Source organism: Mustela erminea, chromosome 9, assembly GCF_009829155.1.
Source record: "Mustela erminea isolate mMusErm1 chromosome 9, mMusErm1.Pri, whole genome shotgun sequence".
NCBI lineage: Eukaryota > Metazoa > Chordata > Mammalia > Carnivora > Mustelidae > Mustela > Mustela erminea.
The window spans coordinates 94647401-94674069 of NC_045622.1; the positions used below are offsets into that span (position 1 = coordinate 94647401).

The 26669-nt window shown below is 53.9% G+C and overlaps 1 protein-coding gene across 6 annotated transcripts in view; it reads left to right on the forward strand.

Moving 5' to 3' along the window:
• TSPAN18 (tetraspanin 18) overlaps positions 1 to 26669 on the forward strand; it is a 175867-nt gene that overhangs the window by 118959 nt on the left and 30239 nt on the right. For 4 of the 6 annotated variants that reach the window (XM_032356509.1, XM_032356506.1, XM_032356507.1 and 1 more), the window contains exon 3: positions 2740 to 2877. The exons of 1 other annotated variant lie outside the window; for it this stretch is intronic. The gene's annotated coding sequence lies outside the window, so the exon portion shown is untranslated. Of the gene's footprint in view, positions 1 to 2739; positions 2878 to 26578; positions 26658 to 26669 lie in introns of those variants that run through there. One more of the 6 variants, XM_032356511.1, reaches the window with a different exon arrangement.

Below are 26669 nucleotides of genomic sequence, written 5' to 3' on the forward strand. Positions count from 1 at the left end.
TCTGCATGTCTTGTTCCCCTGGCTGGGACTGAGAGACAAAGCCAAAGGAGATGTGGGCCAAGGGCAGGAGGTGCCCCTCTCCCTGGCAGCAGGAGGATCGGCCTCTGGTCGCATGGAAGCCAGGGAAGGTGGCGCAGGCCAGGCCAGCTCACATCCTGGAGAACAGGGCTTCCTGGGCTACTGTGGGATGGCCTAGGCCTTCTGGCTGCCTGGGCCAGATGGCCCCTGGCCATGTACTGCCCAGCTGGCATTGCTAGGCCTGGACCCCTCTGGAGCTGCACTTGACAGTGACTCACACACATTGACAATGTACACACGTTCACACACTGAGCTTCCTCCCCGGGCCACAGTGGGACCCACCCTCCAGTGCCACTGTGAGCTTATCTGTGGGTGTTTACGACACACAGGAGCCTAGATTTCTCTAGTTCACATTCTATTTTAAACCAGCTAGATGGGGGGGAGGGGTGGAGGTATCCCACAGTGATCAAGAGCTTCTGCTCTTAAATCAGCTGTGGGTCAAATCTAATCTGTGCTATTTAACAGTCATGTGTCTGCCAACTTACTTAACCACTCTGAGCCTCCATTTCTCATCAATAAAATGGGAATGATAGCACAGTGAGGACTAAATGAGGAACTGCACATAAAGCACTGACCCCAGGATCTTTGCATCTCGTCTCCCACTCTGCCCTGACACGCAGCCCTGGCTCAAGGCTCCCCACTTGGGTATCTCCATGCCCTTGCTTACCCTGCCCCACTGCCCACAGCACCCTACTGTCATCTCCACACACACACCATCTGCCCCCTCCTCCAGGAAGCCTCAGCATGTCTGCTGGGGTCTTCAGGGACATTGTCATCAGGAAGTTGCGGGTGTGTGTGTGTGTGTGTGTGTGTGTGTGTGTGTGTGTGTGCTTAGATTGGTATCTCCACCTGTGAGTTACTAGAACTGGGCTTTAGACCTGACCACAAGAGATTGTAAGGACTGCCTGTGGGCCCAACATCCCCTTTCACAGATGGAAAAACCAAGGCCCCACACACAAGAGTATGTTCCTGAGTGCTCCCAGCAAGTTTGAGTGGCATCGGGACTGGAACCCATGACTCTTGTCTGCAAATCCTGGGTGGGAGCTGGGAGGTCCTCTGTGGCTGCCTCCTCCTGGGAGTGACCCCCTGCCAGGGGTCTGTTAATTGAGTGGGTGGTCTGCTTCTTTCAGCATGTTTGATGGAGTATGGGTTGGGGTGGGAATGAAAGGTGGAAGCTGGGGGTCCCCCAGATGAGCCTCTTCATCAAATGTGTGCAGGGAAGAGGCCCAGAGAGACTGAGACACAGCCATGATCCTGATGGGGGGCCGAAGCGGGGACCACAGGCACTGTGAGGGGCGCCCCAAGGACGGTACCGCTGTATAGCACGCTGCTCAAGCAGTCTCTGTCGTCCCCTCTTCCCTGCAGCCGTTTATTTATTTCTCTATCTCACCCTTCTGCAAAAAGCTGAGAATGCCACCCCTCCTGGGAAATTCACTCCCACACCCCTCTACCCTCCCCAGTGGGTGACATTAGCACTCACCGGCTCGCAGAGTGTGCTAATGACATTTGCATTTTGCTGGCTGTTGAAATGTGGGCTAGGGTGTGGGGATCCCATGGGCAGGTGGGGCCTTTGCAGCCTCCAGGGAGGGGCTGGTAGGCAGGGCTGGGGACCCATGCTGGAGAGGCCGAGAAGGGGAAGCAAGGTCAGAGGTGGGGGAGAGGGAATGAATGGCTGGTTGAATGGAGAGATTTTTGCCTAAAGACTTGTCAAAAGACACAGAGCAGCTCCCGGTCCAGTGCTCCACCTCCCCCTGCAGGCGCTCACAGTATCCTCCTCTGCATCACATTCCCAACATCTATTGAGTGAAGGCTCTGCTGTGGGCTTCACAGACTTAAGAAAGTCATTTTTTACTCCCTGCAATCCTTGAAGAGAGATGCTATTATTATCCCCGCTTTATAGACGAGGAAACTGATGCTCTGAGAGGACCCCTGACTTACCCAGGTCCACTTCTGGGAAAAAATGGCCCCAGCATGTGGCGATGATCTACCTGCCTCCAAAGACCATGCTTCTGGCCACTGAGGGCACCACCTATTCCTCCTTGTCTGGGTTTGGATACACCCGGGAAACAATTCTTGGCTCTCATCCGTGACCACCACCCACCTGATAGCTTGCGGCAGACCGCTGTCTTGTGCCCAGGGTATTCCAGGGGGACCCCTGTTTCTGGATGTTAGTTTCCTCATTGGAAAAATGAAGCCATTGGTCTGGCTGGCTGGAGCATCCCAAGAATGCATTTTCCCATGAGGAAGGATCTTTCCTCCAATGCACTCAAACTCTCGTGGAGTTTCCACCCACTCACTTCAACATATACATTTATGTTTTCCATCAAAGCAAACCGTGAAACATTTGTCGAGCTTCCCCGCTCTGCAAAGGGCACTGTGCTAGACACGGTGGGTGTGATGCTTATGTATTTTTATTCAGGGCGTACACACACAGGCATATGCATATCTTTGTGTTTTAGATGGGTTTCCAGGCAAGTTCAGCTGGGACCTCTATCCTGATGCATGGCCCCAGGTTCCTGCCATCTTTGCCCCACCACGTGGCCCCCTTGGGGCCCAGAGAGCATCTCAAACAGAAAGCACCCCCCACCTCCGGGGCAACACAAGCCAATGAGGTCTGCCCCCAACCCAGCAGTTAATGACTGATCTGCTTCTCTGCGACAGGTGGGCATCTCCTGGACGGCCCGAGCTGGCAGTGGCCAGGCCATCTGACACCATCATCAGAGTGACTTGAAACCTTTGACTAGGGCACCTAGAAACAGGCTTGATCCTTTTCCAGACCTCTCAACACCGGCCACCCAGGTAAGGGAGTTCGGGCTTGTTCAGCATGGGGTTCTGTGACTGTGTCTATTGTCAGTGTTGCTAAGAGAAACATCAGCAGGGCACCTGTTGTTCTTTATCACAGTGGTCTCTTTCATACCCTTCATTAGCAGGAGAGTCCAGGGGTTTAGGCTCTAAAGTCTAGCAGACCTGGGTTCAAGTCCTGGAACTATCAATTACTAGCTGTGTGACCTTGGGCAGGTTCCTCAGCCTTTCTGTGTCTCAGCTTCCTTGTCTGTCAAACAAGGAAGCAACAGCACCCACCTTCTGGGTTTGTGGTGAAGATAAAATAAGGTTATAGGCAGAAAAGGCTTAGAATAGGACGGACACGTAGTAAGCTCGGAATGCAAGAAATGCTAACTGTTACTAATTGTAATTCATTCATTCTCGTGTTGATGGTCTGTCTCCTGCCCTAGAAGGTGAAGTCCATGAGGGCAAGGGCTCATCTACCTAATTCTTAGTTGAATCCCCAGATCCCAGCACAGTAAACTGGCTTTGATCCGTTGAGTGAATGACAGTGTGAAGATGCCTTGCCTATTTTATGCAGAACCTTCAGGACAGTCCTTGAAGGTCCTTGCATGAGTCTGGACATGGGTTTGATTGTGCGTGACAAAACCCCCAAATAATAGTCCTTTCAATAAGAGAGATGTTGGTTTTTCTCTAAGTAAAATTCTGAGCTAGGAGGATTTTTCCTCACAGAAACATTAGGGTCCCAGCTTTCTGTACCTTGGGGCTTCACCATCGCTGATCTACATGATCCACGATGGCTCAAGACAGCCTCTCCATTCTACTCAGTAAGGAGGAAACCAGAAGAGGAGAGGATGCCACTTCCTTTAATAGGGTACATACGTCACTTGCATCCATGCCCCATTGGCCAGAATACAGTCACATGGCCCACTTAGCTGCAAGGGATGCTGGGAATTATAGTCTTCATTCTGGGTGGCTATCTGCTCAATTGCGGCTCTATTTCAAATGAAGAAGGGGAAATGGACACTGAGGCACCCTCTGCCTTGATCCACCCCTTTATTTACCTTTCCTCCCTGCTTCCTCCCTCTGGCAACCAGTGATCATTTTACCATCCCCATACTTTTGCCTTTTCCAGAACATCATATAATTGGAATCATAAAGTAGGTAGTCTTTTCAGACTGGCTTCTTTTCACTTAGCAATGTGCCTTTAAATTTCCTCCATATCTGGGGTGCCTGGGTGGCTTAGTTGGTTAAGCATCTGCCTTCAGCTCAGGTCTTGATCCCAGGGTATTGGGATCAAGCCCTGATTTGGGGGGGGGGGGTCCTGCTCAGCAGGGAGTCTGCTTCCCTCTCCCTCTGCTTCTCCCCTCTGCTCCTGCTTTCTTTCTTAAATAAACAAAGTCATTAATTAAAAAATTATTTAGAAAATTAAAATTAAAAAAATCTATATATCTTCCATGTCTTTTGATGGTTTGATGGCTCATTTCTTTTTATTTTAACATTCCATTGCCTGTACCACTTCTTACTGACCCATTCACTTCTTGAAGGATATCTTGGTGGCTCCCGATTTTAAGCGATTGGAACTAAAGGTGCTCTTCAGTCTCCTGCGGGTTTTTGTGTGGATATGAGTGTGAGCCCATTGGGGCAGCACCTTGGAGCAAGTTAAGAATATATTTGGCTTTTTAAGACACTGCCAAACTGCCATCCAAAATGGCTGCACCATTTTGCGTTCCCACCAGCAATGAATGAGAGTTCCTGTCACTCCACATTCCCATCAGCAGTCGCTGCTGTCAGTTTTGTGCATCTGGGTCCTTTTGTCAAATGTGTTGTGGCATGACCCCGTTTTAGAGTTGGGGATTATAAAATTTGGAGGGGCAGCTTGCCCAAAGTGGTAAGGCAGATAAGAGATTCCAGAACTTTCCCCAGCCTATTTGACATGTGAGTCCAATACTCTCCTGCCACCCACTGCCCTCCCCACCCCCCTGCCCTGGGCTTCTGCCTATGGCCGTCTCCCTGAGACTACGGACCAAAGCCCTGGGGTGATTCTTCCTGCCCCACGGTCAGGAGTGGCTGCTTTCCAGAGCTCTTATTCATTGTTTAGTGTCAGTGATCCCTACCCAAGCCCAAGGTCAATGAGGGAGAGCAATGAGAGCTGGGGACAAAGTGAGTGGACTTGAGCCAAAGTTAGATGAGCCAAAATACAACCCTAAGAGGGGGCCAGGCGGCCAGGAAGGCTGGGATGCAGGCAAGTCCTGCCAGACTACTGGCCTCTGGCCAGTCCTTGAGTCTGAGGGCCCCCAGGCTCAACTGCGGAAGGCTGGAGCTGCCGCCCAGATCATCAAGAACCAGGGAAGGACCAAAAATGCAGGGGAGAAATGCCAGACTGAGGTCAGACGCCACCTCAGTTGGGAACCAATCCTCAACTTCAACCTGATGAAGCAAGACAAGCAAATTATTTGCTTTTTATTGGTTTCCAATATATTGATAATTTGGTGTTCAAGGCAGACTTGAATCCAAGGCTGAAATGGTGCCCCTGCCTGTGTCCTCTGCTTCCCTTCTTGGGGTTTTCCATCCTGGGGAATGCACACCCCACGGGGTGGTGGGGCAGTGACCAACAGCTCCAGACGCACAGCCCGCTCATTTCCAAACCTGTGAAAGGAGAGCGTCTTTTTCCCAGGAGCGCCAACGAAAGTTCCAGAGTTGAAGCTTATTGGCTGGTCTCCAGTCACGTGACCATTCTGACCAATTAGTGAAACAAGGAGGAGAGAATGCGCTGATTGGCCGGACTGGGTCAGGAGTGGGTCGTGGTAGGGCAGTGTGTGCTGTTGGGGGGGGGGGGCAAAGAATTGGCCTGACTTTGGGAGAGGACAGGAACCCCAAAGGGAAAACCCCGGTGCTGTTTCCTGACGGAAGAAGAAACGTTAGGCAGCGAAAACAACAGATGACCCTGTTGGTGTCATGGCAGGGGGCGGGAGACGTGGAGCAAACGGGTCCTTCCTGTAGCTCGCAGCACCAGGGTGGCCTTTCTGTGACAGGCGTACTTCGGGCTCTGTGGATCTGGTATCTGAAAGCCCGATCTGTGCGCGCAGTTCACACTCACGGGCTCACACGTACTCACGCACTCACACACACCGTGTATCTGCAGGTGACACTTCACCTTCAGGAAGGACTGTCCCCGAAAGTCCTTCCCACACGGAGTCCGGGTGCCCCTAGCAGCCCCCCGCATTTCAACCACCCCACATTTGGCTTCCTTGGGTTCCCCTCCACTTGCTGGGAGGACATTTTCCTTTCTCCTCCCACTTCCTGGTGGCTGGGGAAAGTTTCTTAAGCTGCTCTTAGCGGGTGTTTGCCCGAAATGGGTTCCCAGAAGACCCCAGCCTCGCAAGGCTTCCTTCCCAAACAAGCAACCGCAGCCCTCCCCTCAGCCGCGGCCACTCCAAGGTGACTCGGGGTGTGGGGGTTCGGGGGGCGGGAGAAGGAGGCAGCCTCTGACCCAGCAGGAGCCCCATCTCTGGGAAGCCCAGGGGCCTCAGTGGGGTTCCAGGGTACCCGAGAGCGGGCGGTCCTCTCTGCAGCAGCTGATACCCGCCGTTGCTGCTCTGTTATGCATTTAGGGTGCGGTGTATGATTTCATTAGAAAAAAGAGCTTTCTGCAGGAAAAAGATCTAAAACCACAGCATACGATGCTGCCTCCCAGGCAGCCGCGGCCAAGTGCTTTTTTTTTTTTTTTTTTTTAGATTTTTTTATTTATTTATTTGATAGACAGAAATCACAAGTAGGCAGAGAGGCAGGCAGAGAGAGAGGGGGAAGCAGGCTCCCCGCTGAGCAGAGAGCCCGATGTGGGGCTCGATCCCAGGACCCCGAGATCATGACCCGAGCCGAAGGCAGAGGCCTAAACCACTGAGCCACCCAGGCGCCCGGCCAAGTGCTTTTTATGTTCTCTCCTTTGCTTGACTTCGGTCAACCACAAACCTCCTTGCCCTTCCCAGTCTCTCTCTCTCTCTCTCTCTCTCAGTGTCTCTCGCCTGTGGATTCTGCAGCTCTGACTCACCACACAGACCAGCTCAGCGTTCAGCACCCCCTAGCCTTATATGGTGCGCTCAGTGCTGCTGGGTCAACGAATGTTCATTCATTTCTTCGGAGGGGGCTGGTGCGTTCCTACCACATCCCCAACGCGGTTTTAGGTGCCGGGGATCCAGAGTGAGCCAAGTGGGAAGGTCCCTGCTCTCTCCTCTGGTAGATCCCCTGAGGGCAGGACCTTTCCTCTGGGTGTCTTGTCCCCCCCATCCCTTGTCCAGCACCTCATTCAGTGCTGAACCGCAGCTGAACTTGGTGAATGTCTGTGGGTTGCTTATTTTCCACACTATTTTTCAAAGCTCCCACTTATGACGGATGCCGCAGAAATATTGGAACGGCTTGGTTCTCACTCTGCAGGACACCAGAGGGTAAGAGGCAGCTGGCGATAGGTCCTGGAGGAGGGGAGGCCATGGTTAGAGACCCAGTCTGGGAGTGCTCTCCAGTAAATGGAAAGAATTGGCCAGCCTTCCCTCCCGCCATACCTCGCGCATCGAAAACACCTCAGAGGTCAGCCTCCTAAGGGGCTCCCGGCCTGTCAGAGGGAAAAAGACATGAAAGCAAATCCCTGACATATAAGGTAGAGAGTAAGAGGGTTCGGAGTGGAATGATAAAGGAAGGCTTGCTGGTTCCAGGGCCAGATCAAGAGGTCACTTCTGGGCGGTGACGGCGATGGGAAGTCAGAGAATGTGGTACATTCCAGCTGGGCTTGAAAACGGGGATGGGCTACGGGACCCGCCAGGATGTTGGGAAGGGCATCCCAGGAGAAGGAAACAGTGAGAGTAAAAGCCTGGAGGTGAGACCCTGGGGCTTGGAAGATGGTGCCAGGCAGGAAATGAGATGAGGGCAGACCGCTTCCTCCCTGCTGGCCTCCAGGCTTGGCTGTGCAGGCCTGTGGCCATCCTCAAGTCTGCCTTAAACCACAGCCTGGTTTTAGAGTCAAGTATCTCTTCCATTTTCCTTCTTTTCCCCCAAGCCTCAGGAAGGGAATTGTGGAGGGCCCTTCGAAAGAGGGGCTGCTGCACAGGGACTGAGAGGAATGAATTCCTCCATCTCCAAAGTCCTTTGTAGAATGGAGAAAAGATGTTCACCTGCAGCTTCATAAGTTGTGACAGGGCCAGAGCTGGAAGTCAGAAGACTTGGTCTCCTGTCCCAGCCCTGCTACTGATGTCCCCAATCTCCCTGTCCTATACTTTGTCGGTTGTAAAATAAGGGGGAGGCCTCTCCCAGCTTTAGGGTTTTCTTCCAAGTCACACCTGGGTGCAGATCCTAGCTCTGCTAGTAGTATGGCCTTGACCCTCTGAGCCTCAGTGTTCTCATCTATAAATTGGGGGTAATGATGCTGTCCATCTCACCGGCCTGATGTGGTGATTTCATGAGATGACTAAGTGACAGAAGGTGCTTATCAGTGTGCATGCCAGAGGGTCAGTACTTAGTGATAGCACTCATGCTCTTTGTGTTCTTATTATTTATATTTTCAGTTTTATGCCTCTGTGGGAGGAATCCTCAGTAGAGTCTTAGGTGTCTAGAGGGCTGCTTAATCCTCAGTAGAGTCTTAGGTGCCTAGAGGGCTGCTTAAGTCCATGTCCCCCAAAATATGGTGATCGGGCCAGGTCCTACCCCTCCCATCTCCAGATGAGGGTAGAGCGGCCTTCCTCAAAGTCACATTCATTTACGCAATCATCAAATGTTAACCGAACACCGGCTGTGAGCCTGGGCCTCTGAAAGTTGAACAGTTCAGCCACACTCCCTGCTCTCAGGGGCTCAGTCTACACTTGAGGCAGCCTCTGCTCTCCCGCTGGCCCCACAGACACCATCAGCTGCAGGACCTCATGCCCATCACGGCTGTGCTCCGGTCTGCAGGCTGGAGCCCTGGGGGAAACCCCACCCCCACCTCCCAGGCTCCTGGAGCTTTCACAACCCCTCCCTTTCCATCTCGGGGCTAAGGCCTGAGTGAAAAGCGGAAGAACATAACACAGCTGACCCAGGACCGCACCCGGGCCAGACCATCTGCTTGGATTGCCAGGCTCTGCTTCAGCATTCTGCAAACTAAGTACTTTGGAGAAGAAGAAGAAGGACTTGCTGCTGGGTGTGGGTCGCATGGCAGTGTTTCATTCGCAGCCCCGTTAATACCTGTTTGGATCCCGAATTGCAAGAGGTTTTGGAAATTTCTGGGGAACATGATGCCTGCAAGTTGGAAGGTGCCAGGGGGCCCAATCGGCCCTGTGCTCACCTGGTCCTCTCCTGGTGGCTGTGGGCTGTGGGCCCTATGCTCACCTGGTCCTCTCCTGGTGGCTGGTGGCTGTCTGGCCGCCAGCATCCAGGACAGAGTGAGGCACGTGGGGCCTTCAGCCAGCGGCCGGTGAACAGAGGGACAGATGGACAGATGACAGGGGATTGCCTGTAATACATGCTTGCCTAGTCTCGGTCCAAGTTTCCAAGGTGGCTGGAGACATCAGGCTCTGGCTTCGTTTTCCTGTGACAGTTTGATTTTGGCTCCTGGACAACATCATGGTTTTCAGGCCATGGAGCAGACTCAGAACGAGTGGTTTGTGAACTTGTCAGTTTCTTAGCGGCGGCGATGGCAGGAGGTGGCACAGTGCGCGGTCCTGATCTAAGGTGGGAGCTCGCCTGCCGCCGCTCACAGCCAAGTTCAGAGCCCAACTCCAAGGCTGGGTGAACTTGGCGATGGTACTTAGTCTCTCCCAAATTCTGTTTTCTCATCTGGAAAATGATAGCGCTAATAGCATCCAACACATAGGGCTGTGATGAGCTTAGATTAAATAATGGGTGTACAAACACAGAACAGAGCTCTGGGCACGTGGTGATCACACCAGAAGGATGATGATGGTGTATTTAAAGACCCCTGCCGCTATTTGTTGCCTAAACTTCTCTCTTCCAAACAGATTCTTGCAGACGGCTTTGCGTTTTTAAAACAAAAGTTATTTTTTAAAAAGTCAGTGTTACAGAAGTAATACACAGTCCTTAACAATTCAAATGATCCAGAAGGGTTTAAATTAAAAAGCAAATCTCAAATCCCCCCCCCGCCCCCCCCCCCCCCCCCCCCCCCCCGCCAGCAGGCTCCTTCCCTTTCCTAGCTGCATTTTTCTTTTTAATGTACAGCTTCCAAGTATGGAACTTTCCTTCCTTTTTTTTCTCCCCAAGAGCAGGGGATGGGTGTGCCTTTAGGTAGGGATGGTGGCCAGGTGGCTGTTGTATTGAATTTCTGTCAGGGCTTCAGCGGTCCCATTGGAGCAGGGGTTGGGGGGGGGGCGTACAATCCACGTCCTTGGGGCACCCGGGCCTCCCTGCTACAGTTTGCTGTGAGTCTGGATGCTCCCCAGTGTCCAGGAGTCCTGGCAGGGGACCTGGGGTATGCCACATCGAGGCCAGGCTTGGAGGGACACATTCACAGACACCATGTCCGGCCGTGTGCTGGGCTGCCTCTTCTGTCAGGGAGCCCCAGGCTCAGTCCCGCCCCGCCTTCCATGCTCCTGGCAGGACACCTGCTCATTCCTATCCACCTGCTGAGAGAATGCCCGTCCGGGTCTGTGCCCTGGGGTGCCCCACAGCTTCCCTTGTTAGGCAGAGCCCCAGGCCTCGCCCGGGCCCCCATAGCATTGGGGGCTAAGCACACACCAACACCCAAGTGCGATCTACATTGCCTGACTTTACTTCCTCAGATCCCACCATCCGCCGTGGAGCCCGCTCTGCCCATTTGAAGGACATCCCCCCCCCCCCCCGCCCAGGCATGTTGGGGAGGAGGGATTCTTGCCCGCGATGATCCTGTAGGAGTCTTGGTGTTCTCCGTGTGGCCCAGAACACTAATGGGAGGCTCCTTTGCCAAGCGTTGGGGTGCAGTGAGGGCAAGTGGTCAGTGGCCATTTCTGTGCCACCGTGGGCCCAGCTTGGTGTTCTTGTTTAACAGCTCTTGGCTGTGAGTTTGGGTGCATAGACGCCCAGTCTCTCCCAGGCATCTCGGGGTGGCCCCATGGAGGTTCCGTCACCACTTTGGAAAGGCTATTCCCAGGATCAAGTCATTTGAGCCTGTAGCTCTTGGAACCCCCCCCGCCCCCAGTCTACTTCTTGCTGATATCCAGAGATGTTCAACGACAACGACTCTCTCCCTGGGCATGCTGCCCCAGCGTGCCCCCGCCAGGCTTATGCCCCCCACCCCCGGTGGGCCCTAGCCTATGCCCTCCGAGAAGTTTCTAGGGCCCAGAAGATGGGCTGTCTTCCTAGACATCTTCCAGCAACCTCTGTGCCTGATCTTGGAAGTCAGCAGCCCCCAAGACATGGGAGCCAAAGACTTGGCACCGTCTTGGGAAAAGGGAAAAGGAGATCCTGCAGCAGAGCCAACAGATCAGGAAAACGTGTCTCAGTAAATTCTCCCACCACCCGCACTGGCTGTAACCAATAAATCAGTCCCTCTCACTCGTTTGTTTACTGAGCACCCACTAAAAAGCAGATTTATTCCGAGACCGGAGGAGAAAGAAAAATCAGACAAGATTGATCGATCGATTTCAAAGAGCTCGGGGTTTAAACGGCAGTCCGCAGGTGTGGTCCTCAGACCGCCTGCATCAGCATTGCCTGGGAACTTGTCGGAAATGCAGCTCTGCAGACTCCGACCCCAGACCTAATGAATCAGAGATTTGGGGGTGAGATCCAGCAAGCTGGACTTTGACAAGTTCCCCAGGGGATGCCGATGGAAGCTCAAATCTGAGACTCACAGACCGCAATGGGCAGGTGGCAGGCGGTCTAAGGCACTGATGCCGGGGTACATGGAGGGGGTGATGGGGCTCATGCTGGGGAAGGGGGAGTGCTGAGGAAGGCTTGGATTATGAATGACTTATTTCGAGGTAGACAAAGAAATCTGTGTTTGACTTGGTGGAGGGGAGTGGATTCCTGGCAGAGGGATCAGCACATGCAAAGTCCCTGGGGCATGCTAGAGCAGAAGCATTCAGGAACTACAAGTGGTCATGCTGGGCTAGAGGGGAGGAGGGGTGGGGGAGGGGAGGGCTAGTCAATGGGCTTCTAGTGCTCTGAGCTGGGTTTCCTCAACAGTGCTGGAGAGCCAGGAAAGGGTTTATGCATAGGGGAGGGAAGATCTGCTCCCTGGGAAGATGGGTGGTTGAGATCAAGGATTTCTGAACCACAACAGGTGTTGGGCTGTCTTCTGGAAGGCAGGGCTGAGCCTATGGTGGATGGGGATCCAGGGGCAGGATGGTGCTGGGATATCCTGGGTCTGCCCTGTTGCTAGAACATTCCTACCAGGGAGCCACACCTACTGAGTGTTGAAACCCAGGTGGCCCTCTTCTGTCCAGCTCTTGGTCTCTCCAGAACACTCTGTAACTGTCTGGCACTATAATTAGTCTGGGCGTTCATACCTTCCATCCCCAGAGGGAGAGGAGACTACAACTAGGTCTGCACGTCAAGGTTCCAGAGCTGGAGGGGCGGCACTAAGAAATGCAAGATGCAGCCCAGACCCCCTCTAAGGGTGGAGCTGGGTGGAGGCTGGGAGCTGCGGAGAGGGGCCCAGGTGGATGGTGGACTGGCTCAGGAGGTCCCTGGCCTCCACCCCGCAGTGCTGGCCCCCCAGCCCCACCTCCTCCTCAGAAGCGCAGGCTCCTCCAGAGGGCCCAGCCTCCCTTCCGGCCTTCCCAGCGCCAGAAAGACACATGAAAGAGAACCGGGGCCTCTCCCAGGCCTGGAGCTCTTGTTTGGGAAGGGGCCTCTGATGAGTTCATCCAGTGGTGAGTCGGGCGCGGAGAGGAGGGAATGTGCAAACTACAGCCAGGATCCTGAGCCCTAGGGGAGGCCGGAGCTAGGGCCGCTGGCTGGAGGGCCAGACAGGAGCCCGTGTGCTTTGGGCTGGCACCCCCTGCTTCCCAGGCACCCACCTCTGGAGCAGTTCAGGCTCAAGGGCATTCGTTAGGAGCCCGGCAGTGCCTGCCCCGGCCTGGCCTGTGTGTATTCAAGTATCGCGTTAGCCCAAAGCAGCAATCAGCGCAGATTTGTGGTGAGTGCTCGGGGGAGTTGTGGTTCGAGAGAGGTGCCAGCCAGGGCCCCTCCTTCAGGATGGCTCAGGCCTTTCTGCTTTATCCTGAATACAGATTTAACCCTCGAGGGAAATGAACGGCAAGCCTTTGTGGCCTCACCGACTGTCTGGACTGGGAGGGGTTTCAAGGCCATCTGTTTTGACTCCTTGAAAGGTGTGTTCATTGATCTTTGCTTACATACTACCGGCAATGAAGCTCACTACTAGTCAAGATAGCAATGTTCAGATCACTTGTAAAGTTCTTTTCCTGCTTTGCACTGGAGCAACCACGAGCAAGTTAGCTCTCTCCTCAGTAGACTCTGGGCACAGGTCTCCTCTGATTGTCTGTAGACCCTAGGGTGTCATATCCCCCAGATACGTGTCAGCCCTTCCCTGGCAGGGAGCAGTGCTCAGGACAGGACTGGTGCCATCCTCACTTCTCTCAGGGGGACCCATCAGCGCCTTAGAGATGAGGCCAGGCTGAGCCTTGGTCTTTCATCCTAACTCAGAGACCCCCAAGCTATACAACGTCCTGAGCCACCCTCCAGCATTGACCTCCAGAAGCTTCTGGAAGGCTTGTCTCCAGTAGGCCTCCTTCCTGCTGCCCCCTGCTTCCCAGGCTCCCCATCCTTCCACAGAACCTGCCTTCTCACATCCCTGGGGCTTCACTTCGGATGTTCATGAGGTCAACCGGCGGGTCTGTTAAAATTTCTCTTACAGGATAAGAAATAACAAAACTAACCTGTGAACCCACAGGTGGTGAAGGAGTCTCGAAACTGGCGTTGACCTCCGGCCTCAGCCTGCCACTGTTACGCTTCCCCCCAGGGTGTGGGCATCACCCCCAACCATGCATCGGCCCCTCTCAACTTTGTCGTTGATGTTGCTGTTTGGGTTTTTTAATAGCTTTATAGATGTATAATTTACATACTATGAAATTTACCCATTTTCAAGGTAGGATCCAATGGTTTGTCGTAAATCTGAGAAGTTATGTGACCACTTTCCAAGCCCCACCAGCACTTTTCGGGGGACAGACGGGTGGAGAGCATGCAAGAGAGGTTGAGCAGGGGTTGGGCAGGGGTGAGGCTGACCCAGGCTGGCTCCCATGACCTTTGAGGATCCCCAACCCTCAACAGCATAGAGTCTGCTGGCACTGCTCCCCATCTAGTGACCCCAGAGAAACTGGGCGCCCGGGGAGGGTCAGGGCCTCTGGTCTGAACAACTTCTGCCCACGTTTCGGAGGAAAAGGCAGGAGGGAAACAGATGTGGCATAAACTGGAAGAGAAGGATGGTCTGGCAGTCCACTGACCCATTTTACTTTGCAAGCCAAGTGGGACTCAGCGTGAAACAGGAGGCCAGGCTCCATGTCCCCGATGCCCCCTGTAGCTAGATCTGCCCTGGGGCTGCGATAGCAGGCCTGTGCAGAAGGGGAATGTGCCCCAGCCTGCCTTCTCCCCCACGGGTGCCCCCCAACCCAGCGTGGGCTTGGAAAGCCGGACAGCCCAGCCCAGAGCCAGCTTCTCCGATGCCACTGGCAAATACCAGACCAATTCTCAGGCTTTCCAAGAGATCTGGTGTCACCCAGCAGAGTTGCAAGCCTGCAATTAGGAAAGAAGCAAAGGGCTTAACCTTCTCCAGGCTGCGGGCTTTTCGGTGGGGAAGAGAAGCTTGGTCTGGATTAAGCTGGAGGGTAAGATAATATTTACTCGCAAATAATACTCTCAAAAAAAAAAAAAAATACTCTCTAGCTAGGAGCAATCTGGGCCCCGAGGTTTCCACAGGCAGGAACCTTCAGGGGTTCTGCCACCCCTTACGGGGTCCCCAGGAAGCCTTGCCTACCCATCAATGCTCAGCCCGGCTGGTTCACCACAGTGTTTGCTCTCATTAGGAATGAAAATGAGGAAAGCTGTAATGTTCAACGCGTTATTATCAGCGGAATGCTTAGCCTGTGCAATTATCTCATCCAATCCATGTAACTTCCTGGGGAGTCGGGCTTGTAACCCCCGCAGAGGTCCAGGCTTAAGTCACAGCTCCGCCACTCCAAGCTCTTGACCTTGGGGAAGTGGCGACATTTTACCTGTGAAATGGGAGCACTAAAGGGTGCCTGAAAAGTGGGGTTGTGAAGATGAGCCATGGCGTATATGAAACACCTGTCCGGTTGCCAGCTCCTCGTGCTGCTGAATCCGTGGTAGGCTGTCCTACGAACTATTCGAATTGCTGGGAATAAGGTCCAGTATGTGGCACCACAGCCATTCGGGGACAAAGTGAGACTCAGACCCAGGGCCACGGGGCTGTGTAAGCCGGGCCTCCAATAGACCAGTGAGGAAGGGGCCGGGCTGGTGGCTGGGTGGGCAGGGGGGCCAGGCCAGGACCTTGAAGGGGCAGCAGACACAGCCTTGAGCTCCAGAGAGGGAGGAAGGGCCCCAAGTGCTTCCTGTCGCCGCTCCCCTTTGTGGAACAACAACCAGGCCATTCTCTGTTCTTCTTCCTGTGCCTCACTGGTTTGTGCCCCTGGAGGCAAAGAGAAGAGCGTCCTGGCTCATTCCTGAGGAGAACAAAGATGGAGGTCAAGGCTGTCCCCGACAGGGCAGGCACTGGCTCCAGAGAAGGAAGGGGGTGTTGAGAATCAAGGCGGGGGGAGGTTGCCAATCTCCCACCAAACCCTGGATGCTGTAAACAAAAGCCCTTCTGGATTCTAGCGGAGCCTTCACCAGTCATGACCTAGCTGTATGGACTGGCAAGGCCCCTGCCCCTCTCTGGGCCTCATTTTCTCATCTCCAAAATGTGGAACCAAACAGAAGGAAATGCTGCCTAGGCTGGAGAAATCAGGGAGGGCTTCATGGCGGAGGAGATGTCAAGCTGGGCATTGAGGAGCGAGAAGAAGTTCTCTAGGCAGACAACAGGAGAAAAGGTGAGAGAGCCTGAGAAAGAGCCAGCAGCTTCAGAGTGAGGGGTTTGAATGGCCTGTTCACAATGATTTGTGAATGAATAATCATGAATATATATGTTTCTTGTGAGAAAAAAAAAAATTGAAGTCACCTGACTATCAAGAATAAATGAAACATCACCAAAAGTCAGTTAGTATTTGATACCATCTCAACCCTTTTTAATATGATTAAGAAAATAGCCTTTTAGCTCCTTCCTAGATGGAGAATCTCAGATTCTGGGCAGGCAGGAAAGAACAAAGAGCTGTCTTCTAGAAACAGAGCCAGGCCCAGAGTGCTAGACAGAGAGACAGCGCTTCCTGGGGGTGGGGGCTGGAAGATCAGGCCAGTGGGGGCAGAGGCACAGGGGGGCAGACACAGGGGACAGTGGGACAGCGCTGGCGACTGCTCCTCCACAGACCCTGACAAGGCCTGCAGCAGGACCGCGGGGGGCTGAGGAGTGGAGGCCGGTGGGGGGGGGGGTGTCTTTGTGTGTATGAATGAGGCCTTGTGGGCAGGGCCCCTGCCCTGCTGCTTCTGGGAAGGCCCCACGTCTGTCAGCTGCCAGAAGTGGCTACCCCACCACCGCCAAGCAGCTGAGGGGTCCTCATAATGGCTTTGCTGTGGTTTCCCAAGACATCTGGCTGCAGGGCGCCGCAGGCTGCAGAGGGGGCCTGATGACACTGGGAGATCATGGCTGCCATCTTGCCAGCTCTTTGGAGCCGCCATTAAACTATGGTTCGTCCTCATGTTCAGGCACTGAGAAGGCAGGTGGCTGGGACTGTTGGCCTGGGCAGGGAGTGCTCTGTCTGCTTCTCCACTTCCAGACCCAAAGCTCAACTCGGAGTCTCATCCTGAGATAATGTCCATGTCCTCCTTGCGCTCCTGCCCCCATTCCTCCAGCCACCCCACACCAGTGGGTTTTCCCGCGAGGGTGCCCCCACCCCCCTTTGACTGCCTCCTGGGCAGTCTGGACATCGGGGACCCCCTGGGGGAACCCCGGTGCCTTGTGGGGGCGGTGGGGGGGCATGGTGTCGCCCACACCATCAGCACCGTGGCTGTGAAAACAGGACGGGGGTGTTCCATTTCCTTCACAGCCCCTGTGAAGTCTGTTAACACTAATTACGAAGTTATGGGGAATTCCCAGGCCTCCTAATTAGTGTTAATAGGGGCTGGGTGAGCCATTCCTGGGAAAATAGATGTCTTTGTTTGCGTTCTCAAAATTAGACCACTGTGTTCTCCCCGTAGGTGTGATGGAGCCATGTTCTCTTCTCTCCCCCCTCCTCATGGTCCAAGAGCTCTGCACACAGTGGCACACACGCGCCGGCCATCACATTCCCTGTGGGCACACGTGTGCACCCAGACACACTCAGACACGTGCATATGCACATATCAACACACACGGGCGCGCACCGCAATAGAACCGACTTCAAGCCCTTGGCTGGTGGATTAAGACATCGTTGTGCAAGACAAGCACTGAAAACCAAACAGCGTTTCAGTCCCCCCTCGCAGCCCTCCTTGGCGATACCGTGAGAGGCTCCCTGCCCCCACGCCGCACCCCGACCCCGGAGACCCCGGTGCGCCAGCCTCCCGAAATCAGACTGTATTAACAAACCATTACGTGTTCCAATTAGCGAGGCGAGTGAACCTGGCTGGCTGAGCAGGGTAATAACACTCTCCTCTTCCCGCTAACAGGCCGAGGCACATTTCCCCAGGAGGAATGAGCCAAGCCGGGCTCCCTTCTGTCTCTGTTGGAATAATGAGATCCGGCCTCCGACCCAGGCCTGTGGAAGGCTCCTGGCCGTCTGGGTCTGTGGCTACCCTGGAAGAGGTTTCCCTTTGGACCAAGCAGACGGGAGGGAATGAATGAGGGATGGAAGCCAGCCTTTTTTGTGTAGTGCGAGCTGCTGAGCCTATCCTGGGGTCTTCTGACCAGGATAACGCTTTCTCAGTTGAATGGTGGGGACCCACGGAGCCTGGGGCATCCTTTGCCAAGCAGGGGGCACCCAGACTCTCAGGATTAGCCCTATATGTCCTAATAGAACCTCAGTACTCCTCAAAGATTTGGAAAACAGTACTTTGTTTTGATATTAAAATAACCGTGGATATATTTTGAAATGAAATCCCATATATATGTATATGTGTGTATGTGTGTGTGTGTGTGTGTGTGTGTGTATTTATAGTGATATTTGATACACGTATACATCATGAATCTGTGAGGTAAATAGGAGATTTGCAGGCAGTTTTGCTCTCTTGCTTTCTTCTCTGGGCTGGGTCCCCGGGTTTCTAGGTGGGTGGGGATAATGAGATTTCTTCGGTAGCCACTGCAGGAACTGGGGACTAAGTTTGTAAGGGCTAAGCCATAGCATAATGCTGTGTGACATCGGCCCAGCGCCTACACCATTCTGATCCTCTTCTCTCTGAATTGCACAACGGCAGTGGTAATAAGTCCCCAGGGCCGGAGTCAGAGTATGCAATCAGGGCAGTTGCAGAGCTGGGGGGTTTGGGGGGCGTCCAATGCTTAGAGAGGCCCCACACTTGGCTTAATGCTCTCCTGTTGCCATCTTGAAATTCTTAGCCTTTGCCTAAGAGGTCCCTCATTTTTACTGGGTCCCACAGATTAGAGCTGGTCCTGCGTCTTTTGGTGGTTTTTTAAACAAGAGTTAAATCGGAAATTTGTGAAAGAGGCCCACACAGAGATTCATTCCTTCCTCCCTTCCTTCGTTCCTGCCTTACCCAAACATCCACTGGGCACCCACTCTGCAGCAGGCACCATACCAGAAGCTGGGACTCAGCAATGAACATGGAGGACAGAGTTACTCCCCTCCTGCATTAGAAGGAAGGGGAAAGAAGATAAATAACAGGAACCACAAAGGGACAGACAGTGGCTCGGGAGAGGGACCATTTCAGGCTGGTGGGAGAGGGGCTGCGGATGGTCAGGGATGGTCTCCCTGAAGATATGATCAGAGACCTGAAAAAAACAAGGGATTATGCCATGTGGAATAGCTGAGGAAAAGAGGGTCCCAGGCAGAAGGACCAGCAGGTGCAAAGGCCCTGAGGTAGGAATGTGCTTGCCATGTGCAAGAGACCAGTATGGCTGTTGTGGGGTGAGGGAGAAGGAGGATCCGGGCCGGGCTCTCCACTGTTGCTGAGGGATGGCTCGCCTCCTCTGACTGGACAGCCTCCTGCTCCATCCCAGCCCCATCAGCCGAGCCTTGCCCAGGGGAAGAAGCTGAGAAGGAGACAGAGTGTGGTAGAGGGAGAAGCTGCCTACTTTTCTGGGGCCGCACATCACTGGCTGATCATGCAGTCCTGGGCCTGCTGCTGCCTGGGAAGGTCAGTCCCCTCTGGGCACAGCCGGGCAGCTGGGCATCACCACTAAGGTTGCCCCAAGGATCCCTAAATCCATGTTGCAGAGAGAACCCCAACTTTAAAATGGGGTGAGGTCACTGCAAAGTAGCAGAGAGAGGGCTGGAAATGCCTGGCTTTCCAGTTCACGCATCCAAGGTATCCATACCTCAGAATGTTGCCGAAGGTTCTGCTGAGGTGCAGGTGAAGGCGCGTGGAGCCCAGCATGCGAGGGGGCCCTCCCGGGGCAGGGGTCCCTGCTGCATGCAGGGCCTGCTTCTAAGTGCACCCGCATTGTGTCACCCCAACTGACCTGGGAGGCACGGCCTGCCCCGGGGGGCACAGAGTGAGGAGAAGGTTTATTCCCACCCCTGACACCCCTTGTCCCTCGGGTAATGGGATCCGAGTTCTCTTTGGGGTTAACTCTGACTGGAACACCTGCCTTAGAAAGCCCCGTATGATGCCTCTGCAGGAGACCGGTTTCCCACGGACTTTCTTCTCCAACATTTGCTGTTCAGAATTACACCAAGGATGGAGCATCCCATGGGATAACGGCCTCAAGCGAAGCTCAGAATCATCTTCCCGGTGCTCTAGATAGCTACTGTATATCCTGCTGTTTGGGTCCTCCTAGACGTGACCTAGCTCTGCCCGTGTGGTCAGGGCCTAGTGGCTCTGAAGTCTCCTTAGAGGGGCGCAGACAGGAAGTGACTTGCTCAAGGTCACACTGGAGCCTCCTTGTCACACAGCCTCCTTGTAAAGCCTGCTCCTTGTGCCCCCACCCCCACCCCTGCCCCCGCCCCATCCCTCTGTGGCTCCTGCCCCATGAACTTGCTGAGGCTTCCTTTCTTAATTATGGGGCTGCCAGGGGGGAAATGAAACACCTGCCGGGTTCTTCCTCTTCCCAGCAAGGAGGCACCCCAAGACCCCCTCCTCCCAGCGGGGGCTCCAGCTGCCCTGAGGTTGCCTCCAGCAAGCCAGCTTTGTAGAAGTGCTCAGACATGCAGAGCCTCTAAATTAACTGTGGCCGCCACCTGCTGGGAGTCACAGTTCCAGGGCAAGGGTTAGGGGATTTGTGTCCAGGCCTGGTGAGGTATGTTTTCAGGGGAGTATGGCAGCTGACATAAACAGGTAGCCTTCCACCTCCCCAGGAAATGGTCAGAGTGCGTGTGTGTGTGTGTGTGTGTGTGTGTGTGTGTGTGTATGCGAGTGCATACACACTCGCCATCACTTTTAGAAGGGGGACAGAGAGCAGACAGAGGCAGAGAGAGGACTCTAAGATGGACAGGCAGAGGCTGGCCATAAAGTTGGAACTTGAACCCAGATAACAGGACCAAGGACATACCTTATATCCTGACCTCAGGAACTGCAAAACAGGTGATTTGAGCTCAGCCTGAAGCTCCTTCTGAGGACTTTCACCCCCACAGTGCAGAGGACACACGGGGGGTGGGGAGTGCTGGCACGCCTGCTGTGTGTGCCACAGAGCAGCCCCAGTGTGCACAGAGAGCATGGGGCCTTCACTGCCAAGCTCATGCACTTGTGATCCTGTGTCCGTAAGGGGTGAGTCCCACCTTCCTCTGCTCCCCAAGTGCTGCTTTCAGCCAGCCTTCCTAAACCCTGTCCCCCGGATTCCTCTGTAGGCTGCGGACTGGGCTGTGTTTGCATGTTTATAAATGATGGGGTCTGTGTGTCACGTATTCAGACCACCATTTCCGTTCCTAAAAGAGCGATCCTTGAATCCTTTCTACCTGGAAGTGGAGCCCATGATCCCTAGATGTGTGCTCAGCCTTGGCGCTGAGAGCCATGAACTTGGCTCGGGGCCTCAGATGGCCGAACAGGAGGTGTGGCTTCTAGATGAATGACGGTAGGGCTCCAGCTTCTCGAGAGCGTTCTCATGTCTCAGGCAGAGTGATCTCATCAGCGCTCCCGTGACCATGAGACTACAAGGTCCACAGAGGCTCATGGAGGGCACAGCCACACTGGTAGTGAGTGGGAGAGAGGAGTCCCCCTGTCCCTCTAATGCCTTTGGCCACTGCCTCCCCAGGGCAGCCCACAGAGGATGAGTAACTTGCTCAAGATTATGCTGCTGACTGGTGGCAAAGCAAAGCCTAGGTCCCAAGCCCCCCACTTTTCCCTCTTTTCTAGTGGGTTTCCTAATTCTGGAGAATTCCATGGCTTACCCCACCAGCTCTGAGACATCTTAGACACCCTCTAAACCCAGATGCTGGAACTAACTGCCTGGGTTCTAATGCCAGCCTAATAGCTGTGCCAGTCTGGCCAAGTTACTCCAATTCTCTGTGCCTCCATTTCCCTGTCTGTAAAATGGGCATAATAATTGTGCCTGCTTCAGAGACTGTTGCAAAAATGACATGAGTTAATCGATATGAAGTGTTGAGACGTATGCTTGGCACGTAGTAAGCACTCTGTCAATGCTAGCTTATCATCGCCATCATCAACACCTTCCTCCCTTCCCTGGGGATGCAAAGGCCATGACTGGCTCAGAGTTGGCAACACCATCCACCAGCCTCTCTGCCCCTTCTCATTGCTGTTAGGCCTTCCCAGGCACAAGAGGTGAATCAGAGGGCGCATCCTTGGCTTAGAATAGGCTCTGCCTGGGTCATCTGTCATTTGTTAGAACCACAGAAGACCTGCAGCAGGCAGGCCCACCAGGGCTGGCCAGACATGGTATCTCCATGTGATGGACTCAGCAGTAGCAGGGCCAGGTCCATGGAGTCAGCCTTCCTGGTCCTCTGGCAGTCCTGGTGCAGGGGAGCCCCACTCCAAAGAGTGCTTGACAAAGGATGCATTCCAGGATTCAGACAAGACAGTACGGCCAGGTGCATCAGAGGGTGACCAGTTCCAACTCCTCCAACCCCTTCAGCTGGAAAGCTCCCCCAAGGGCTGTTCAGACCCTCAGACACTCAGACCCTCGCATGCCACCCCTGACTAGCTGCCAGAGGCACAGCCAGAGCCCTGCTTGCTGTGGTTAACTTAGCCTCTAGGCCAGGGTTTGCTGATTGCTGAGGGCACTGCTCTCCACCCACAAGGGCCCCCTTAGGCACTCCCCATAACCTTAGGGGGAGCTTAGGTCCTCCCCATATCCTGGGCCCTCCCCATAACCTGGAGCTGCTTCCATCTTTATCCTTGTGTGCCCAGTGAAGCCACTGAGGCTCAGAGAGGTGTTATGAATTGACAGCGGCTGCCTAGCCTGGACACAGGGCTGGAACCCAGTTCTCGGAACACCCGGCCCTGTTCTCTCCCATTCTCTGCCCCCTGCCGAGTGGTTGGTGGGTGGGGGGGACCACATTCACTTCTTTTTTTTTTTTTTTTTTTTTTATTTGGCAGAGAGAGATCACAAGTAGGCGGAGAGTCAGGCAGAGAGAGAGAGAGAGAGAGAGAGAGAAGCAGGCTCCCGCTGAGCAAAGAGCCCGATGCGGGGCTCGATCCCAGGACACTGAGATCATGACCTGAGCCGAAGGCAGCGGCTTAATCCACTGAGCCACCCAGGCGCCCCCCACATTCACTTCTAATCTGCTGTTTTAACCCAAGGTCAGTCCCCAAATATTCCTTAGGGCCAGGGCTCTGCAATCAGTGAGCCAAATCCTGCCTTGTTTTTTTTTATAAATAAACTTGGGTTGGCCCCCAGCCATGACCATTCCTTTACATGTGATCTGTGGCCACTTTCTCCAACAAAGCAGAGTTGAATCATTGTGACAGAAGCAATATGTCTGCAAAGCCTCAAATATTTACTGTCTGGCTCTTTAAGGAAAAAGTTGCCACCTCTGCCTCAGATGAGTCCCTGGCAGATCCTCTTCTGTCCCCTTCCCGAGGTCTTCCATCCTGCCCAGCACCAGCTCACGGGAAGAACTCGAGGTGGGGATTTCTATGCTATTGGACAGATGGAGAAACCAGGACCTGATGAAGTTTTATTTTTCATTATTAGGATTTTGTCAGAAGGAAGTAGAAATCCTCTTCTGGCGCCCCGTAAGACCGAATGCTTGCTCACCCCCAAAGCTTCCGGGCAAGGTTGCCAGCATCTTTCCTGGCTTGAGAGTAATGATGTTTGGTGGGGTTGGTGACGGGCTTCTGTGGAGGTTGGAGGATGCCTTCATTCCCCTTTGTCTGAGCCCCCACACCCCCACACCCCCGGTCCCTGTCTCCACCCAAGCCCAGCCTTTTCCCTCCCCCACCCCTGACCTGCATCCTTCTTCAGGACCCTCCTCCGAGGAGCAGCTGGGTTAATTTTTTATGGGGAAGAAAGAAAACAGGGCTCTCTGACTCCAGCCTGTCCCCTGCTCAGGCCCCGCCCCAGGTTTTTTTTTGATTCATTTCCTCACAGGCTCTTCTCAGCCACACAGGAGCTTTGACACGGTCTCTCTCGGTTTTTTGGGTGTTTGCCCTCCAAAACTTGAGCTGCACATACCTATAGTCATTCTCCTTATGGGAAGGGGTTGTGGCCTCCCTAATTCGGGCCAGGTGACTAGACTCAATGCAGTTGCCCTGGGAAGACCCAGTGCCTCTAATATTTATTGCCTAGCAAATATAACTGCGGCAAGGACCGCCCTGGACAGGAGGCTAGGAGGGGGAGGGAGCAGGCTTGATTTCTGCTCCAGGGACAGTTCCTGGGCCGCGGGGGGGAGGGGTACAGGGGAGTTCAGGGATTCCCACCCCATTGGGGGAGAAGGAGCGGGGAGAAGGAGCGGGGAGCCTTACCCAGTCTGCCCCAGTACAGGAAACCCGCTAACTCGGGATAGGGAAGCTTCAGGATCACCTGGGATAACCCAGCTTTGAGGGGCCTCCCCTCCATGCTGCACCAAGCATCACATAGGCAGGATGGACGTGAGCCAGGACCAGAGAAGTCCCCTCACTGAACACACAGGCTGAGATACTAAGAAGCTCAGGGCAGAGAGGAGCAAAGCGAAATTGACAGGACATTGACAGCAACCCGGGTCATTGAAATAATGGCCGCCAAAGGGAAGGCACCACACCTGGGATCCACACCCACCTTGAACAGGAGCTGTGTCACCTCAGGCAAGCTCCTTAACTCTTCTGAGCCCTGCTCAGGGAGTTACAGGGAGCCCTGTTCTCTGTAAATTAAAATCGTCTCCTTAACTCCTCTGAACCCTGCTCCTTGTAAATTAAAATCATCTCCACCCTGCCTGCCTTGCTGGATAGTTGTGAGGAAGAAGGAAGGGCTAAGTTTGGGAGGGCTCTGGGAGGGGTAAAGCGGGGTATTGAGGGAAAGCATTGTGCTTGTGATTGATGTCAAGCCGGACAGAATTTCCTTAGATGCCAGGAGGGACTTCCCTCCTTGAGGAGACATCAGAATAAAATCACAGGTTTATCTTCCTTATGGAAGATCTTTAAGACTAAGTTCAGCTCGGTTTGCCTGTTTAGCTATCCTTGACGTTGGCAGAGGTGTGGGCCAGATGACTCTGGTTGTCTTTTTAGTGATACTGTAGTTCATTCAATCAGGCAGAAAGGACCCAGTCGACCTGTCTGTGTGTGTGTGTGTGTGTGTGTGTGTGTGCACGTGTGCTTTCTGGTCTGTGTATACGTAGCTCTATCTGTCTGGGTATCTATGTGTGTGTGTCTGTGTATTTATTTGTACATGTGTCCGAGCACGTGTGTCTGTCTGTCTGTGAGCGCAGGTCTGCGTGGCTGGGTCGCGTTGTGGTCCGTGTGGGTTTCTGCACATGTGCCTTGTATGGAGAGCAAGTCAGTGAAGGCAAGCCTCAAGCTGGCTCATATTGCTAAGTCGTTGGAAGAATTTCCTCTTGCCATCCTATCCAACTTTGGAGGATGCAGTCAAAGCTCCGGGGCAAAAAAAAAAAAAAAAAACAAAAAAGGACTTTAAGTTTGATTTTAATTCATTTATTGTTTTTCTTACACACATTTCTGAATGTGGGGTAAGAGAACTGGATGAAAAGAACCAGCTCCAGAGTGGACCGGGGGCGGGGGGCCTGAATCCTGCCTCCCCTTCTTACCTGTGATGCTGCTGTCTTACTTCCCCCTGGGGGCCTCAGCTTCCACATCTGTGAAATGGGTCTAACAGTGCCTACCTCCCAGTGTCATCATAAGGGTTAAGTGAATTAGGGCATGCAAAGCCCTTAATGTGCTGCCTGGCCCATAAAATGAACTTCGTATATGCTAGCCGTTGCTGTTACCAGTGGAAGCAGTGTTTCTGGCCCTGAATGCCGATAGATGGAGCAGAAAAAGCACCAGCTTTGGAGCCCACTGCCTTGAGTTCATGTATGCCACTTGGCAGCTGTGTGGCTTTGGGCCAGTCACTGCATGTCTCTGATCCCACTTTTCTCAGCTGTGACTTGGGACCAATACTAGGCCTGCCCCATAGGATGATAGTGAAGTTCAAAGGAGAGCAGGCAAGAACTTCACACGGTGGCCACTGGACAGTAGGCCCTATTTTTTAAAAAGTCAGTTTCTCTTGTCTACCTACAAAAGAGAACCCCCCTGCACCTCCCCTCATTAACCCTACTTCCCCTACTGGTGGAATTCTGGGTCTCACCCACTGCCTGGTTCCCAGTCCTAGTCTGCTTTATCCTGTGGGACATTAGCGGCAGCCACAGAGCCTGGAGCCCTCAGCACCCTCCCCCTCCTGGGAGGTCGGGGTCCTATCTGGCAGGAGATGCCAGGGCTCCCCTGATCCTTCCCCCTCTCCCCCCTCCCCCCACGCCCCTCTTCCCCTCTTTAGACCTGTGCCCTTTTCCGCCCTGTTCCCAGGCCCCCTTCATACCCCAGAAGCCATTAAATATTTAAATCCGGTCTGTGTAGCCTAGCCAGGTTGCTCCAGCAACAGCCCTGCATATTTTGGGATGGATTACCAAAGTCTTTCAAGGGGTCTCTTGGAGCTCCAGGCCCTGAAGGGGGATGAAATGTGGGAATGGAGGGAAGGTTAGGGACTCCTGCTCCCCACTGAGGCTTAGAGATGCAGTTGGCTGTGGCAAATGGGAAAGACTCAGGGTTAGAGAGGGGAGGCAACACAGGGTTTCCAGACTCGAACCCAGGACTCCCTCACGCCCACCGGCTCCTTCTCTTCACCACTGGCTCTGCCCCGAGCAGTCTAAGAGCCCGTCAGCCAGTCAGTGCTTCAGCCCCTAGCAGTGCGCCTTCCGGGGTCTAAAGCCAGCTGGGCCACTGTGGGATGCTCACTCAGCTTCTCTGAGCTCACTCACCTTCTCCGCACCCCCCAGTGAATTGGGAGTAGTTGGCCCATTGATGGTGATGTTGGGAACAGGGCTCAGCACCATCCCTGGCACGTAGGAAGCAGGAGCAGTTATTAGATCGGTAATACCCCAGCCAATATCCCATGTGTCCCCTGCAGGAACTCAGAGGAGGCGGGAGACACAGCTCTGGCCACCCAAGGGCTTCTGTCTTGTGGGAGAGGCTCGGCAACAGTGGTATGTTCAGAC